The sequence below is a fragment of the Euprymna scolopes genome, chromosome 28 (genome assembly GCF_053919585.1).
Source record: "Euprymna scolopes isolate OS-2025 chromosome 28, ASM5391958v1, whole genome shotgun sequence".
Classification (NCBI taxonomy): Eukaryota; Metazoa; Mollusca; class Cephalopoda; order Sepiida; family Sepiolidae; genus Euprymna; species Euprymna scolopes.
Window position 1 is genome coordinate 105,167,002 of NC_136509.1, and position 20,528 is coordinate 105,187,529.

The following is a 20,528-nucleotide window of genomic DNA, read 5'->3' on the forward strand; positions in this document are numbered from 1 at the left end:
TTCCTAAGCCACATCTGAAGAACATCAATGTCTCCCTATGTTTATTTCAACCTCTAAGAATTTAAGAAGAGAAGGTGCCAACTGACTCCCACCCCACCGGCCTCTCTGTTGGTGGGTTAGGGAGTAGGAGGGAAGGAGAGGCACTCCTTCGATGACATTGATTACAATACCTGTTCAGCGAATCTAATGAACTCTATTTAAACCAAGAAAGACACATGCTGTTTAGCAGTGCCAACAATGTATAAATAAATGTTGCTACAAGAGAAAATATCAAAGACGATTGAGATTAACCTTTCAACATTTCTTTTCTTTTCTGACAAAGTAGTTTATGTAGTTGTCTGTAGATGAATTGGTGTGAGGAGTCACTGTGAGAAGGAACTAGTGTGAATAAATGAGGAGGAGCAGGCTTGAAGAGGAGGTGGTATGACGTGCTCTCTAGAATATCTTTCAAAAGTGCAAAAAGTACACAAGGAATTTTTGTGGGGATAAAGAGTTCTAAATTTTAAAAAAATAATGAGTTTTACATGACATAATAAAGTGAAATCACTGACATAATGGGAAGATTATAGCTGTGTGAAGTTGGGACCAGGAGTCAGCGATTTTTATAGGCGTCAGGGTTGGTATCAGTTTTTTTTTATAGTGTCAGATTACTAAAAGAAGACTCCACACCACTGGCAGCAAGGAACTTACAATATTTTTTGCAGAAGTTAGAACCAATTTCGTTTTTTAAAACTTACTTGTCAATTAGAAGTCACATCTCTTATTACAGTTTTCACAAATTTTGCAAAAATTGAATTTTTTTTTCGCAAATTCTGGAAGGTTTACAATGTAAAAATCTATTACAAATATAATATATATAATTTAACGAGTTTAAATATATAAATGAAATGAACTTAAAACTATTTTTTTAAATGCTCAATACTAGGAAGAGATTTAAGGCTTTCTTCAATCTTGATAGACTATGGATACCCACACTAAGGGTGCCTGTGCGTGAAATTTGTGTGGCAAGAGTTGCGCAATCTCCAACCACGCCTCTCCTGAGTCAACATTGTTGCATACCAGTGGCAAGTGAAGGTTTAGGACGACTGGAAACAATGCCGAGATGAGCGGAGAGCACATACAGCGCCTAGAATTCCCAAATGGTCACCCATCTGGTATTAGCCAGGCTCAACGTTGCTTAACTTCGGTGATCTGACGAGAACCGGTGTGTCAACGTGATTATGCCGTATAGGAAGAGATTTATACATACTAAATAAACATATAGATTAACCTATACAAATGCAATTACGTTTCGAAACCCTTGCGTTTTGTCAGACCCAAAATCTTAAAATGGTACAAAAAAACAGAATCCAACTACAAAAGCTCTTTCAAATTATAATAACAGCAGTATATCAGCAGATTATTAAAACATGCCTTCTCCAACAAAATTTGACAGTTATGCTTATCTATTTGCAGATGAACATTAAGCGTGCCAAAATCTGCCAAAATATTTGCTACCTTAAATTTGAATACATCTCTCACCTTTTATTTATTTATTAAAAAGAAACGTATCTTTTCTTTTTTTTCCTACAACATGATCGACCTTAAAAAATACATATGATTTCTAAAGGCGAACAATAGGGTACTCATCCTTGAATGAAGCATTTTAAAGAGAGCTTCGGCACCTATAGAACACAATTCTGTGTATTTTCTGTCTTAATGAAAAATCAGCGATCATTAGTGTTAATTGAGATGGCATCAACAAGCAATAATTGTCAATTGAGTTATCTCCTCTTTGCAGATTGGTTGTTTAAAGTTAGATGGCTCAGGTTAGCTGTTAATTGACATAGGTTATGGTGTTATTAATATAAAAACTGTACTTTTTTTATTTAAGAGTCTTACTTATCAAACATAGTGCCGGAGGAAAGACTAACAATGAGGTTCCTAGAAAGATAATTTATTAAACTAAAAAGATGAAGTGTGAATTAGTTGTAGGCATTTCAAACAAATTAGCTTGGATGAATATAGTAATAACAAAGAGATAATATAACGTTGTATGAATAAAATCTTAAAAACACTGTTAAGATATAACCATATTAACCAAGTTAATATAATAATAATTTCATTAGAAAAGCAATCTATATTACTCTAAATTTCATTAATGTCACTTGAATTAACATATTTAGCAATTAAAAAATTAAAAATAACTAACAGGTAATAAGGTAATAGCAATTAATAATTATAAATAAATACGATATGCTAGAATCTAATTTGTATTCATTGTACTTCCATTATAATAGGTACAAGAATGGAATAAAGTATAAATCGAGAAGATTAAAAGTTGTTAAAAAAATGAAGTTATAAAGCTAATATTTGTTTGCATAATCTGAGATTTTCCTATTTTAATATCTTACCTTTGTTAGTATATATATGTGTATATGTGAGTATATGGCAAAATCACATTGACACCCCGGTTCTCATTAGATCACCAAAGTTAAGCAACGTTGCAACCGGTTTGTACCAGATAGGTAACCATTTGAAAATACTAGACTCTGTATTTAGGACGATGTCGACACCTTTCTGCAAAATCTGCAAAAACCTAATCTCATCAACTTTGTGGACCTGGATATAAAAGCGATTGGGGACTGTTTGTCAATTTGATATTCCCATGAAACTTCTTCCTTCATAGGAAGCCAGTTTAATCCGCTTACATTGAGTGCCACTTCAATTCAGTTTTTCAGTATATATGTGTGTATGTGTATAAACATATGAGTGTTAATTGGTGCATGTATGTGTGTACATACATATATTAGTAATGTTAGTTTTAAGTAATGTTAGGCTTTTTAAGGTGGATCAAGTTGTAGAAAAGAAAATACTTTTTAATAAATAAAACAAAAGTTTTTGCAATTAAAAGTGATTATGGAACCTTTGGCGGCAATGAAACGCAAAATGCTTTTGACTATTTTCAGTATAATAGGCAAGGAATTGAAACACAGGTTCTGATAGTTGACGTGTAGTTATTTTCAGTAACTCCTTCTCAGAACAGGAAAGAAAACAAAATAATAACCCTACACAAATACTTCCTACTCATATCAAATATTTTCCTCTCTTTCCTGGCTTCTCCTTTTTAGATACTCATAAAGGAATTGGGCACAAATGTTTTATTTTATAATTATAGACAACGCTTAATTTATTGCTCAGGTCTATAAGCTGCAATCGAACTGATCGAATTATCGTAAAAACATGTTATTTATTGGGTAAAACAATATTGGCAAAATTTTTTGTACTATTTGGATTCTTCAAACTACTGTTCTCATCTTGAATTATATTTTCACGTTTCGGTCTTCAGGTGTATTTTGTCAAACTCAAGAATCTACTTGGAATTTCGAACAAAACACTTTATTTAATCCATGAGAGTAGCATGCTCTTGTTCTATATCAGCCATGATTGGATAGAAGTCCTAAATAATTCACATTAGTATTTTGAGTATCGCCTACACTGAATATTGAACCTTCAACTGCCAGGAAAGCATATTTTACCGAGTACTTCATCCACTACACCACAGGTTTTGCAAACAGAATTTTTTATCTTGAAACTAAAACAACTTTAATGTTTCTAATGTTAATTAAGACGATTTACGGTTTTGTCATTGTCTCTTGATTCTCTGGTTTTTCTTTTAAATTTCTAACAAAATTTCACATCAAGTTGCAAGTGATTATTTATGAATGCAGAAAACTAAGCGAGCCAAATTTGTTAAGAAAACTGGTTAAAATATCTCAAAATGGTGATTATTTTGTAAATATCTGAATGGTGCATAGTGGGGACCCTGCGCCAGTGAGTAGTGATTAAGTTAGCTGGTGTGAATTTTGGTAAGGGTCACATTAGTACATGTCCAAAATTTTAGTAAGGATCACATTAGTACATGTCCAAATAATGTAGAAATTATTCAAGCTGAATGTTACCGATGTCCGTCTGCCTATGTGTCAACTCATTTCGTTAGATAGAAAGTAATTTTAAGAAATAAACAATTATCTTTAGTTGCTCTCTCTCTCTCTCTCTCTCTCTCTCTCTCTCTCTCTCTCTCTCTCCATAAGTAAATTCTCTCCAATAAAACCTTAAAGAACTCAACAAAGCGTTCTTGTATTTTTCATGCATGAGTAGTTTATTTGTCTAGTTAAACAGATGAGACAATCACGGTCACACATAAAACGATGACGAGGAGAAGACTTGTGGAAAAGAGACCCCCTCCCCATATAGATACCCACGCACGCATATATAAAAATACTTTATTCTATTTGGGTTTTTGATGGCGCATGGGTGAGAACATCCTCATGGATGAAAATCTAATATATAAAAGGCAAAATGGATACGAGCGTTTGTGCATGTCTGCCAAAGACTCTTTGCATCGGGCTTCTTGTGTCAGTTAGATTCCATGAGAAGTTTTGCAAACATCGCAGATCGACACTGCCAAAGTGCCCCCTTTTTGGGGGAAGCTGGTTTTCCCCAACATGAAAAACGACCTTGTGTCTAATTTGCTTTTGTGGGGAAGCAAATAAATAACACAACAGAAAGCGGGAGTCAGGTTTAACAGCAACGTTCATTTCGATGCATACGTGGCGACTCCTATGATTCTTAAGTTAATTACCACCTTATTGAATTCACTATCCTCTTTGGCCTAATGATTAGCTAAGAGGGCTAATTACCCTACGTTTTCTAGTTCGATCCCACCTCTCTATCTTTTTTTATTTTTTTTATTTCGTCCTTGTGCCAATATCCTACACCCGGATAAAGTTAATTACGAACTCATTTAATTCACTATCCTCTTTTTTTTTACATTCTTTTTCTCCTTTGCGGTACAGGTTCGAGCCTGCCTGCCTGCCTTTTTTGCTCAACACACACCTCCAAACACCCGGGCAACGCCGGGCACCCAGGCCAGTTTAACATAAATTTTTTTTAAAATCTTCAAAATCCACCGAAAGTTGTGTTTATAGATGACCATATGGCAATCAACTTTGATGCCCCCTCAGCCTTTCAAGGCACTGAATATGAAGTTTTATATAAAACTTCTTTTATTTCTTTGTGCACAAAAAAAAATGACCCAAATTTGTAATAAATAATTTTTTACTCCATTCAATTATTTTAAACTCTTCCTCAAAAATAATTTTACTTCCCCTCCCTCATCTCAAGCGGATAAAAATTGCTAAATTTTCACATGTCAAATATTATATTCACTAATTTTTACTTAAGCTCCATCAATAATCAAGTAGTGGAGATTGTAGGGGGAGACAACTCATGCATTACTTCTTATTTTTGTGATGAATTCCTTTCCTCGTATTTTTTGCAATAAGTCTTTATACACATGTAGTGAAATCCTCCACTTTTTCTTTTAAACGTCTCCACTTTTTATGTGTGCTTACTCAAAAGAAGGGAGGAGCTGCGTGCAAAATAGAACACAATAGATAGGCGGAGCTTAACACAAAATAGATGAAATAAGTTTAGTACAAAATAAATGACAAATTTAATATAAAAAGGCGTAGAAATTCGACACAAACAAAAGAAGTTTGGAACGAAAAACGAGGAGAAATTCGAAACAAAAAACATGGAGTAGTTTAGGGGAAAAAGAATAGGGAGAAGTTAGGAACAAAAAAAGGAAGAAGTTCGGGGCAAATAAAAAAGGGAGCAGTTCAAAACAAAATAAAGTTAGATAAAAGAGGAAAGAAGTTTAGCCTGCAAAACGGGTGGAAAGATCCAGGACAAAAAAAAAAAAAAGAAGAGAGAAGTCTGAGACAAAAAAAGAGGAGAAAAGTCTGGGATGAAAAAAAAAAGCGAGAAATGTTTGGGATGAAAAAAAAATGCGAGAAATGTTTGGGATGAAAAAAAGGGAAGGGGGGGGGGAGTTCGGCACGAAAAACAGGGAAGTTTGACAAAATATTTCAAAGTAGGCAAGTTAATTTCAAGACAAAAACCGTGCCTGGATACATTTTCCTGAAGTATCCAGGGTGTTTTTATTTAGTAGAGTGTTTGTTTTTTTATATATATATATATATTTTGTTCAGAGCTTGGAACATTGTGGGGGCGTTGATGGAATCCGTAAAACAAATTCCGCGCCACTTGACCAATTACATGACGTGGTTAACATCCGATTGGCGGCGGCGGCAGTCTGCTTAAAAATTCCGTTAGATGCTTTTAGGCTGATACTTAAGGAATAAAAGTTTAGCAAAAGCCAAATGCCCTTTGATTTCAATTCAACCACTCAGAGATCTGTCAGAAACAAAAGGAAATTATTCATTCTTGTGTCTTTTATTAACCAATAATAATAACAATAATAGCTGGACTCGCAGTGGCTAGAATCACTGCAAAAGCCATTAACATTGTCTTTGTAGATGAAAAGGATTTTTATCAAAGTCGGACTTGCACTCAGGAATGGGAAAAACTTTCGTCTTCCTTTTTAGTTCATCTACTTTTTTCTCTCTCCTTATTCATTGAAAAAATATGAAGAAAGGGCTTATATTCCAACGCGGGTTTTTTGGGTCGGTAGCGGTTAGTCGTCAATTGGCTTACATTAAATAAGCATCGCCATTTTGTTTTTAGATGCAACCTTTTTTTCTCATCTCGATGAAGACAGACTTTGTCTTTCCGTCAGTCGGTCACACTTGAGTTTAAAATCGCAATTTTATCACTACATATGCGAATAGATGCGTTTTAGTTTATATGCAACCAACGTTTCTATAAATATATGTCACTTTTAATTGATCTGTTCGGTTTAAGTTGGGAATAGTATTTGTATCGTCTGTCACGCTTAAATTTGAAATAATATTTTCGCCAGTTTTTTATGCTGAAGTTTGAAATAAATTTTTTGCTGATTTACCATGCAGTTTGAAATAGTATTTTTGCTGGTTGGTCAAAGCTAAGTTTGAAACAGCATTTTTTGTTGGTCTGTCATCTTCCAGCATGAAATGACATTTATTAGTCAGTCATCTTCAAGTTTAAAATAACACTTGCATCACTAAGTGCATAGATTAAATGGACGCATCTGAAGAATGATTACATTTTGGTTTTGTTTTCCCTTTTTTTTCCATTCACAAAATATAAAACGAAGACTTTATGTCCTAATACAGATTTTGGTTAGTGAAAAATATGCTCACATTAAATAAGCGTCATAAGTTTATTGTTTTTCTAGTGTTTATTTTTTATTGTTTTTTTTTATCATTATTATTATTATTATTTTATCATTATTTATTATTATTGTTTTTATTATTATTATTATTATTATTATTATTATTATTTTATCATTATTTATTATTATTGTTTTTATTATTATTATTATTGTTTTTATTATTATTTCATTATTATTATTGTTTTTATTATTATTATTATTATTTCATTATTATTATTGTTTTTATTATTATTTCATTATTATTATTGTTTTTATTATTATTATTATTTCATTATTATTATTGTTTTTATTATTATTATTATTATTATTATTATTATTATTATTTCTATTATTTCATTATTATTATTGTTTTTATTATTATTATTTCATTATTATTATTATTATTGTTTTTATTATTATTAGTTTTTCAGACCAACATAGCGATTAAGACTTTTATCTATGACAGCATGCGCCCTCGACTCACACCATTGCTCGTTGAGTTGAAAAATGGGAAAATACTTAGAAGACAAAAGTTTGATGTAGAAAACATTTTCAAAGAATTGAAACTCATTTTCAACCATTTGAAACATTGCCCACGAAACTGTCAGAAATATAATTATTAAATTGTTATTTTTTGTTGTTCTTTCCGTTTTTTGTTCTTGCTTTTTTGATAGCAAACATCAAATGAGTTGTTTTTGTTCTCTTCCTCTCATTAGACTACATGGCTTATCTAATAAACTAGAATGCTTGAACCGTGCAACAATGGCGAGATCAAACATCTTGTTAAAACCTATTATCGACGGTAATATAGAGTCAGATCTGCTATTAAGCAGGTTTCATTAGAACAAATTGGCTGTGATGTTATTGTTGAATTGGATAAGCCTTTTTAGTCAAAAAACAACACTTCAAATGCTAGGGGCTTGGCCTTCTCAAAAAAGAAAAGAAATTCGATTTGCAATGTATTATATTTTTTATTTTACATGAGAAAATTAATCCTTGTTTCACACTAGTTGTCCAGACCTGGCGTTACCTAGGAGTATTTCTTTTAATTATGTACTTTTTTGTTAACGAAATGTCGAAAGTTAACTTGTCTAATTTCCTTTGAATATCTTTTATTTAATTCTTAAATAAACTGATTTCCAGTACCAATATATTAAATGTTTACCCGCTTGCTGTGGTTCTAAATCCCGCAAAATACGCAAAAGAAAAAATATGTAAAATGAAAATAAATCACTTAATATTTTAATGTGAAATATGTAAATTCCAATTCTTGAAAAACTAAGATTGGGAAAAAGTTAATCGTACTGACTTCTTGTGTGTGTGTGTGTGTGTGTGTGTGTGTGTGTGTGTGTGTGTGTGTGTGTGTGTGTGTGTGTGTGCGTGCGTGCGCGTGAAATTAAGGTGTTGTTTATAAATTACAATCTCGAAGATGCATGATAAGACTGTGGGTAATTCCTTTATATAATATTTTGATTGCAGAAATTCCCCTCTGCATTGAATTGCCGTAGGTTTTCAATAAGAGATGCCACATACAAATTTATTATGTCTAAACCTTCAACCCTCGTCTTATGCAACTTTATTACGTTGTTTTATACACATTTACTCGTTATAATTAAATACTATATTTCATCCTAGGAGAAGTATCATCACGATCGCCACATCTACAGAGGAAGAAGTTCCTATTTTTCTCTTTGATTATCGAGTCCTACCACTGCTACCACTATACACTGTGTACGATTCTTCATTTTCCACGATGTTCATATTTCACTGCTCTTAACTGTTTATTACATACATAGACTAAACATAACCTTCCCATCTCCCTACACATGCCTCCTGAGCCATCAACCGTCCATTCGTATTGGTTGAGCTCTGAAGATTCCATCATTTTTAGAATCCCATTCTTGCCTACTGAACACCAGTTCTCGATTGACAAATATTTTACTGAAAATAAATATTTATTAAATATATCTACTATTTACACACACACACACACATATATATATATATATATATATATATATATATATATATATATATATATATATATATATATATATATATATATCGTAGTATATGTTTCCTTTTCTTTTTTCTGAAAATAATATCAAAAACTTTTGGGTTCAAAAACAAACTACATTGCAGTTACATGAAAAACATACATGCGTGCGTGTTTTTTGTGTATATATGTACACAATAGACCGTATATATATATATATATATATATATATATATATATATATATATATATATATATATATATATATATATATATATATATATGCACTCACATATACGCATGCATGCACACTCAAACACGCACACACAAAACACGCACAATATTTTATTGCATATATATATATATATAATTTTATTTTATAGAAAATCAGTGTTTTCGATAGTCTATTTATAATAAAAAAAGCGTTTCTTAAATTTTTTCTTTTTTCTTTTTGCTAAGTCGATTGTCTGGCCCACCTCCTCACGCAAATGCAAACATCTAATATTTTGAGGGGCGGAGTCAACATGTGGGTGTTCAGTTTACGTTAAATTTAGTTAATTGAACTTACTCCCAAAAATAACAGGTGGCTATAAAGTGGGTGCTCACTTTACATAAACTTATTATAGGAAAGTGATCACCACTTTTTTAAAAACCAACCTTTCCTCATATCTTAGAAACTACGCGTTGGCAGTAATTGGATACATTATTTTTGTTTTCAGTGCCACCAAAAACCTGAGAAAGTGGTAATGTTAAATGATTTTTCTCGATGGTGGAAATATACATATATCCAGATTCTGTTATGTAGCGGGGGACATATTTAAAGATGACGGGGAGTTCATATTGGGAACACATTAACGGGGATTCATATAACGGTTACATGTATAACAGGGTATAATGATGGTGACGACAATTCCGATCGGAAGACATTTATACAGTTCTTATATTTCTTTTGGAGACTTTGTATTAACAGTTCTTATAACATGGATAGAATGGTAATGACATTTATATATATTACATCATGACGACGACTGTGACAATTCTTGGAGGTTTCATATTAATATGGACTGGAAATGTATACAAGTTCTTAACATAGAGGAGTGGAGATACATAGTCTTCGAAGGGTTACTCAATGTTCATTATAAGATGATAAAACACAATTACCTTTCGTTCGTGATGAATGATGTGACACAAGACAACAGTTACAACATAATGATTACTTCTTTATTCATCTGATCGACCGGTCGATGAAGTCAGGAATTCCACTTGTAACTACATGGTTAATCTTCTACCCTTCGCCTCTAAGGGGCTCTCCTCTTCAACTGACTGTCAACGCTTGGCTGATCAACTGACCGACTGACTCTCTTACTCTCTGGCTGACTGACTAAAATCCGAACCCATAGAATCCTATATGAAGAAATATCCTTTGTCTATGACGTCAGAAGTGTGTTTCCAAACGTGACTAATTTCACGTGGTTTTTCCATACGTTTGTCCAAACACACTTCTGGCAAACAAAATAATCCTCACCTAACCTATTTTTTTAAACAATACATTTTTTCCCCTAACCTATTTTTTTACCTAACCTATTTTTTTAAACAATACATTTTTAATTTACATTGTCCAATCTTTTAACTGACCTTTTAATATTTAGATTTCTAAAAGAATCGGACAATCAACTTAATTTCTAACATTCCATTTCTTAACCTTACCTACAGGGTTCGATTCTAGGCTTACCCTAATCTCATTTTCACTTATCTGGTATTCTTCTTATTTACATGGAAAAGGGACAGCCCTTTTCCATGTAACAATTCCACCTACACCCCCTACCTGAAAAAAACGCCTTAATAAGAAAAAAAAAATACAGATTAACTAGGCTTTAGTTTTAACGTAAATTACATTGGCTGCAGAAAGTTGTGTTTTTACCACTTTTGCTATACTGCATGCACGTTAACTTTGTATTTTTTTTAACTTGTTTTTACTTTGTGGGGGAGGGTGAATTTTTACATTAGCTCCATCTCTGCATTCCCTAACTTGCTTTTTTTTTTTTTTAATATTTTTGCCATGTCCGCTATGGCCACCACTGTCTGCAATTGGCCGGGGACGGCAGTGACCACCAACAACAACCGTAGTTTTTTTTTTCACTAAGGAGAGATCATGCTTCCACCAGGTAATGCCGGTTATTAGGTCTTACTAGTAGTTAAATAAAAGTAATCATTGAATAAAAAAAAATAGAAAAAATGAGTTCTCGATTTGAAGATAATTTTTTAAAATAAACGTGAACACTAAGATACTTCAATTAAAATTCAAATATAAAAACAGGTAAAAGCATAGAGGAATAAAAGGCCAATCAAATAAGGTATAGGTTGTTGAAACAGTTACATTCAATTTAGTGTAAATTTGCAGTTTTTGAAAAAATGACGAGTGCCGACTTTCTTTTTGGTGCCACTGTACGTTCAAGTGTTTATAACACGTACAATAACCGTTGTTTGTAGAACAAAGCTTTCATCCAATGAGGACTCTCAGTTCAGACATGGTTTACCTCAGCAGTATCTCATAATACTACCGGACTTTGTTGGATTGTCGTCAGTCCGATACAGTTAGAACATTGTCTTGTATCTTCTTCATGCATTCCCTCTTATTGGATGGGAGAGATTAGTCAATAATACGATATATATATATATATATATATATATATATATATATATATATATATATATATATAGATATATATATAGAGATATATAGATATATATATATAGATATATATAGAGATATATATATATAGATATATATATATATATATATATATATATATATATATATAGATATATATAGAGATATATATATATAGATATATATATATATATATATATATATATAGATATATATAGAGATATATATATATAGATATATATATATATATATATATATATATACATAGATAGATAGATAGATAGCTATATAGATGTATATATATATATAGATATATATATAGATATATAGATATAAATATATATATATAGATATATACATATATAGATATATATAGATATATATATAGATATATATAGATATGTATATATATAGATATATATATAGATATATATATATAGATATATATATATAGATAGATATATATATAGATATATATATATAGATATATATATATAGATAGATATATATATAGATATATAGATAGATATATATAGATAGATATATAGATAGATATATATAGATAGATATATATATATAGATATATATATATAGATATATATAGATATATATAGATATATATATAGATATATATAGATATATATATATATAGATAGATATATATATAGATATATACATAGATATATACATAGATAGATATATATAGATATATATATATATATAGATAGCTATATATATAGATATATATATATATAGATAGATATATAGATATATAGATAGATATATAGATAGATATATAGATAGATATATATATAGATAGCTATATATATAGATATATATATATAGATAGATATATAGATATATAGATATATATATATATATATATATATATATATATATATATATATATACAGTGATGATCATATTTATTGGCACGGTAAAATAAAAGTTAAATTTTGTCTAATAAATTCTAAAAAAGGGATTAAATTAAAGAAAATAACAAAGTATATTATGTATTTTTAACTGGCCTTTCCGATGCAGCAATCGGATTTTAGAAAAAATAAATAACAAAGGAACAACAAACATAATTGCAAAAAACCCTTGTTCAAAATTATTGGCACGATTTATTTAATAATCAATTGTATAGCCTTTGGCCTTGATTACCTTCCTCAGTCGCTTTTCATAGTTTACAACCAAGTTGTTGCACTCTTCAGTAGTAATTTTAGCCCACTCTTCCTGACAATAATCCTCCAATTGAATAAGATTCTTAGGCTTCCTTTGCATTACCCTCAATTTTAATGTTCTCCATAAATTTTCAATTGGATTAAGGTCTGGGCTTTGTGATGGCCACTCCAAAACATTAATATGATTGTCCTCAAGCCATTTCTTAGTCAGTTTAGCCGAATGCTTTGGGTCATTATCTTGCATGAACCACCAACGACGACCAAGTGCGAGCTCTTTAGCAGAGTCTTTCAGGTTTTCATCCAATATTTTAACATAATCTTCCTTTTTTATGCTACCTGTGATCTTAACAAGTCGCCCTGGTCCAGAGGCAGCAAAGGATCCCCAAAACATCAAACTGCCTCCACCGTGCTTCACTGTGGGTATGGTGTTCTTAGGCAGGAAAGCTTCGCCAGATTTTCTGTAAATATAAGACACTTTATTATGGCCAAATAACTCTATTTTCGTTTCGTCAGTCCATAGAACACGTTTCCAGAATGCAGCATCTTTATCAATATGACGTTTTGCAAAGGCTAGCCTTGCTTTCAGGTGCATAGGCTTCAATAACGGAGTCTTTCTCGGACGACATGCTTTTAAACCAGCTCTCTTCAAAACTCTACCAACTGTATGTCGAGATACATTCACTCCAGAGGTGCTCTGTTCATCAACAATCTCCCCAACAGAGATCCTTGGGTTTTGTTTTACTTGTCGAACAATTTTCCGTTCATCTCTTGGGGAAAGAATCCTTTTTCTCCCTCTACCCTCTAAACTCATAACGTGGCCTTGCGATTTGAACTTGTTTATTATGGCTCTAACAGTGGATTTGGGAAGGTTTAGCTTCTTTGAAATCTTATCATAGCCCTCCCCATTGGTATGGCATGCTACAACAAGCTTCCTGACGTCTTCGCTGTGTTCCTTAGTTTTAACCATGGCGATTGAAAATTATAATTTAGTCACTTATAATAGTTTAAATAAATCGCTATCTAAAAATTATCTGAAAAAAATTATTCACTGAATTAGCGTTAAACAAGCATAATATGGCTATAAAAAAGTTCAGAAAGCACGTAAACCGGAAATTGATTGATATTATACTGATACTAAAAGAAAAACAAAGCCGTGCCAATAATTTTGAACAAGGGTTTTTTGCAATTATGTTTGTTGTTCCTTTGTTATTTATTTTTTCTAAAATCCGATTGCTGCATCGGAAAGGCCAGTTAAAAATACATAATATACTTTGTTATTTTCTTTAATTTAATCCCTTTTTTAGAATTTATTAGACAAAATTTAACTTTTATTTTACCGTGCCAATAAATATGATCATCACTGTATATATATATATATATATATATATATATATATATATATATATATATATATATAAGTAATGGTTGTGTAGTTCCAACGAGAGAAAAATGTATATTTAAAAGAGTGTAGCCATCAACAATTGTGGGGTTTTCAGCCTTTTATCATATTTTTATTTAAAAATATTTTTATAACGCGTTTCAAGCTTTGTTTCGCTCTCTTCAGATATTTTTGTGAAAAGTTTTTTTTTTAAAATGAGAGTTTGAAATGTTATTTTTACATCTGCTAATACTAAATGTGTCTTTCAGAGTGATGTGGTCTCAGACATTCTGTCCCCAACAGTAAGTGTTGGTAGTGTCCAGTGAGAGTTAAGTTCAAAGAGGGGGCTTTTGGTTCATTTGGTGAAGGTTTTTATGTTTTTTTATGACTTTCTTTCCCCATGTATAGCACACACTCACACACAATCACGCACACATACATATACATATATATACACACGCATACGCACACAAGTATATACACATATACGCATGCATATACACAGAAATATATGTAGGAGCATACATATATACATACCCACCTACGCACTCACACACATATTCACACACATCCACCCACTAACATATCGCACACATATTGGTTAAATTTTTTTTTTTGTCTTTCCCAATCAAAACACGCATGCATACATGTATGTAATCATTCAAACATAAGTACACACACACACACAAGTAAGATGGAGAATAGGTAGGAGATGATATATACACACACACAATCACACACATACATATACATGCACACACGCATATATATGCATACATATATGCACATACACACTCACATCCGCATACATATGCAGGCACACACACATACATGCACACACACATACATGCACACACATGCATATAGAGACATATGCAGGGGCTCACACATACGCATACACACATACACACACAAATGCATTTACCCACCCATATATATGGTTACATATATATATATATACACACACACATATACACATGCGTATACGTCCATCCACCCATATATATATGGACACATGCACCCACAATCACACACACACACATATTCATACACCCATACTTTAGATATATATTGGTTGAAGTTTTCTTTCTTTCCTAATTCAAGCACATATATATATATTTGTAGTCATCGACATACAGTCCTGTTTCGTTGTATCACAACTCATCAGTGCCGCTAGACTAGCATCTCTCCCAAGCCAAGCCACACACACACACACACACACACACACACATTCACTTTATATATATATATATAGCAATTTATAAAATATATATGGCGATTAAGCTACACTGAATATTCTGCGTTTCATCCAACTATAGGATTCGTCAGGCTTATGCGCATAAGCCTGACGAATCCTATAGTTGGATGAAACGCAGAATATTCAGTGTAGCTTAATCGCCATATATATTTTATAAATTACTAACTAGCTCTACCTACGTATTGAGCACTTTTGAAGTAAATACTTAAAGTTTACGCATAAATCTATACTTTCGTATAGTAAATTTATGTGAATAAATGAAATAGTTATGCTATATATATATATATATATATACTAGCTTGTTTGGATGTGTATGCTGAATAAAAAAAAAACGGTAAATTTATTTAACTTTGACCCCTATTATGACTCCTTAAAATTTATTGTTTTGGGCTCAAATTGAGTTATTAAGTTAGATTCATGTCCAAGGATCCTATATCTAAATTTCCAAGTGTTTAGACCCCAAATTATCGGAGGAGTTTGGTAGAGTTCTCAAAGGTCAAATCGTTGAACTTTGACCCCTTAATCGCCCAATTTCTGGCCAAAAACCGATCACATCGATTTTCCCAAATTTCAATGGTTAATTGCAGGCATAGACCAATTCATACCATCTAAAAAATTCCAACAAAAACCTAACAGCCAGCCATGGTTCTCCCCAGAATGTGCTGCTGCTATCGCGCACAGAAATCACTTTTTCCATAGCTACCAACGTAATAGATGCACTGAGACTAAAGCTGCTTTTAGGTCTGCCAGCAACCACTGTAAAAGAGTAATAAAAAATGCAAGAGAGCTATATGCCCAGTCTGTTAAATCCAAGGTAGCTGATCAGCGGCTTGGATCCCACCAGTTTTGGCAAATAACAAATAGGATCCTGAATAGAAGTGTGCGTTCTATCCCAACCATTATCAATGGACCAGAGGTCATCTCGTCAGCGTCAGACAAGGCCAATTTCAGTACCCTGTATATCAAATTTCGAGTCTGTAGACTAAAAATTGACAGAGTTATTGCGCAGGGAAATGTACACAGACAGACAGACACACACACGTTCACTTATATATATATATATATATATAGGAACCACTGATCAAAAGACTGAATGATTTCTAATCAGAATTCATAATATTTTTATCAAGAGGGTCCGGGTTAAAAGGCTGTTTTGTCTTCTTGAGAAATTTAACCCTTGTAGCACACTTGGTAAATATCTAAGCACCATATTCAATAAGTCAACTGAAAACTTGTAAGTGAAATATTCGTTTTTGTTTTTATTTCGAAATTATAAATAAAGTAGAATTTTGTAAGAAAAAAATCTAATAGAAAATTCAACGACAAACCAATTTAGCAACAAAATCTCACCCCTTCACTGTTGAGGTCCCTAAATCTCACCCTTTCACTGTTGAGGTTTCTAAATGCCAGAAAGTTTTCTACTCTAATAATTTCTTCCCACGAACAGCTAGACTTTGGAATCCCCTTCCTGTTACCTGCTTCTATGGCTGTACTGATATGCAGAAGTTTAAATGTAACGTAAACCAACATCTTAATCTTTCTTAGGTATGGTCCCAAATAGTAGTCCCTTACGTCCAAGTGGCGATACGGAATTGAAAAATAGAAAAAGTTTAAGGCCAGCCTTTAGAATTTGGGGGAAGGGGTAACAGATAGGCTCTTCAATCTTCACAGTTCATTTTTTTTATTGCATTTTCATCCCAAACAAGGCAGTGTCACTTTGGTGCAGGGAGCTATTATCTGGGACATAAATTTCAGAGATACTATATAAGGAGTTGAGCAGCAAGATATCTGTTTACATTACACTTGAACTTTTGCACGTCAGTACAGTTGGGGAAGCAGGAACTCAGAAGGGAATTCCAAAGTCTAGCAGTTCTGGAGAAGAAACCATTAGAGTAGAAGGCTTTCTAACATCTGGGGGATCTCTGCTGTGTAGGGTGGGACTTTGCTGCTTGTTGGGTTTGTCAGGGGTATTTACGCTGAGGGGGTAGAAAGGCTTGTAGTTCGTTGGAGCATCTACCATTAAAATTAAAAGTTCAAATATTAAAAAATGTCCAAACAACACAAAGCAAAACTGATATACATATAACTAAAAATGATATAAACAATCTGATGCAATTTTAAATGTGTTTCTTACAAATGATTGGGTAAAATTTTTGCTTTTCTTTTTTATTCTTTAGACTGACGATGACCAAAAGTGACCACAATGGAGAGTATGTGTGCAACACAGATCTATAGATGTTCTTAATAGAAACAATTATATCAAAATATGTTCGATAATGTTCAAATAGTAATTGAGTACCTACAACACGCCAACCCCAAAAACAAAACAGAATTTTCGCTTTACCCATCCTAGGGCGAGTAAAATTAATTCCCTATACAGAACAACTTTGCAGCACTCGTATGTCCTATCACAAAAATTAAAATTAAGATATAACGATACTAAACCGTATGTCTAAAATTCTTCTTCAATTTTCATCAAAATCCTTCACATTATTTTGTTTCTAGAAAAAGTCTCAAATTTAAAGGATAAGCTTAACAGGTCGAAAGTGAAATTCAGAGGGATCTTGATTTTTTCGTGTCTGATAACTATGGATTAAATTTAATATAAATCTGAAATATTTGAATTTTCAAATAAGAAGTTGTGGTAAAATTATACCTCTTATTTGGGTAATATTTACTAATTTAAATTTCACAAAAATCGAAGGCATCTGAATTTTCATGGAAGTTTCCACATCCTTTTTTTGCAGAAAAGCAAATATAGCCCACATTAATCATCCTTACGCCTAGCAGTTGTGTTCCAAACTTCATAATGATCGGTTAATTCGCTAAGAAGTGAATCTTATACATAGACACACAAGCCATCATCCAGAAGCAGCTGTTTCCTCATTTCACAGTTTATCAGTGTGACTAGATAGCAAACATATCAACTTCAAAATTCAAAATCCAGACTCCAGATCATTTCCAACCATGACCAGTGGTCTCAAATATCCTATCTGATTTCTTTTTTAATCACTACTAAAAGTGGAGTAAATTATATTGTATGAATTTTTTTTTTTTTTCATTTGTTTATAAATTCATGATACTGGTGATTTAGAGAACTCAATTCTTTTTATAGAAATGTATTACATTATGCTAAGTAGAAACTATTATTTCCCCAACCGAATATCCCTTTTCAAAGCCTGACAACAAACACACATAATGTATACATGCAAATATGTTTGTGAAGATAGAAAAGTAGTCTATATATGTATGTATAGTTACATAATTATTCTAACACAAATACGCACACAAATGTTGTCATGATTTTTGAAAAGGCAAATGTCCCTTTGCTAATTGGTTACTTTTGCTGGTGTTTGAAGAATGGTTTTCTTCTCTTAAGAAATCTGTTGAGATGAAAGAGATTCCTTACTTTGTTTTCCTCTGGCAAACATCATTCTTGTGTGTGTAGAGGGCATTATGAAAGCAGATGATGTGCAACCACACAGCAAGACATCATGAGTGAACAGCAGATATGTACATTAGACATATATAAAAATAGATACATGTAGCAAATATATATATGTATGTGTACATAAAGTAGCCTGCTGCTCATGTGCCAGTAAAATGCTATCTATACTGCTTAGCTAACCTATGGCCTGGAAGAATACTTACAAGTTAAACACGTTTTAATTCATATTAGACAAGTGTATGCATGTGTGTGTCCCCGATAAGAATATCTACTTTAGCCTATATATAAAGTAAAGACGATTCTTCCCTCATACTCTAGTGATTAACAGTTTTTTCTTTGCTACAAACTATTAGGATGGTGCAAAAATAATGTCATTTTTTGGCGTACATATGTCTCTGATAAAAACATTATTTTTGAACCAACGTAATACGTACAAAAATTGTTTAATCAATGATTTATGACAAATATCGGTCCTTGTTCAAAGCAAGCATTATATTTTCAATCATTTCAACGATTTTAACATTTAATCTTAATCAATATTTTATTGGTCATAAATAAAAGTAGTCTATGAGTGAAAATTGTACTCTCACTTCTATTTACTACCATTGTCCTTTGGACATTGTTAAAAACAAATTAAGATAAAAAAAATCCATATTCACCGTTCCTTTGAGAAAGGGGGGAAAAGACTGTTTGGTTTATGTATTTAATAGTATTACCATTTTATACTTGCCTTTGTCAGTTAATAAGTTAGGACAGCATATTTAGAGACAGAGGTTCTAAGTTCAAACCTCATTTGGGGAATAATTATTTTTACTTTGATTTTGTCTCAGAACTTCGATATTTCAAATTACAATATTGTACAGATTGTTCAATTTTACTTTTTTTTCTGTAATTAAAGTAATTTATGGACATTAAGATGCCAGATAGCCATACTAGTATATGATTAATGGTTGCATTTCAATCTATGTTTTAGAGGGTTTTTTATTCATATTTACCTGCAAACAAGGCAAGATGTCTGTTCAATTTACACTTAAATTTCTTCATGTTAGTAAAGTCAGGTAAGTAGGATACACGGAAGGGGTTCCAAAATCTATCAATTTGAGAGCAGAAACTTTCAGATTAGCAGTCTTTCTGGCATCAGAAGACCTCTACAGTGAAGGCATGGGATTTGCTGCTTGTCAGGTTTGTTAGGGATATTTATGTTGGGAGGACACAAGTGTTACGAGTTCGCTAGAGCATATTCCATTAAAGTACTTGTAAAACAAGCACAAGAATTTAACATTGTAGCAATAGAACAGGGGTTGGAGCTTGATTAACAGTACAGGCTGATGATAACAATGAATAGAATTTTATTCTACAATATGTTTGGCCAAGGTTGGGAATAATCTAAAAAAATAAATCATAAATGATACTTTGTTTTTTTTTCAGGTTATTTCCATTCTGACAAAAATATTTTAG

General features: G+C 32.0%; 1 protein-coding gene and 1 pseudogene across 1 annotated transcript in view; both read right to left on the minus strand.

The window, feature by feature from the left end:
• LOC145249765 (centrosomal protein of 112 kDa-like) overlaps positions 1–20,528 on the minus strand; it is a 777,157-nt gene that overhangs the window by 651,267 nt on the left and 105,362 nt on the right. The gene's annotated exons all lie outside the window — the stretch shown is intronic.
• LOC145249917 (5S ribosomal RNA) lies at positions 1,115–1,231 on the minus strand (annotated as a pseudogene).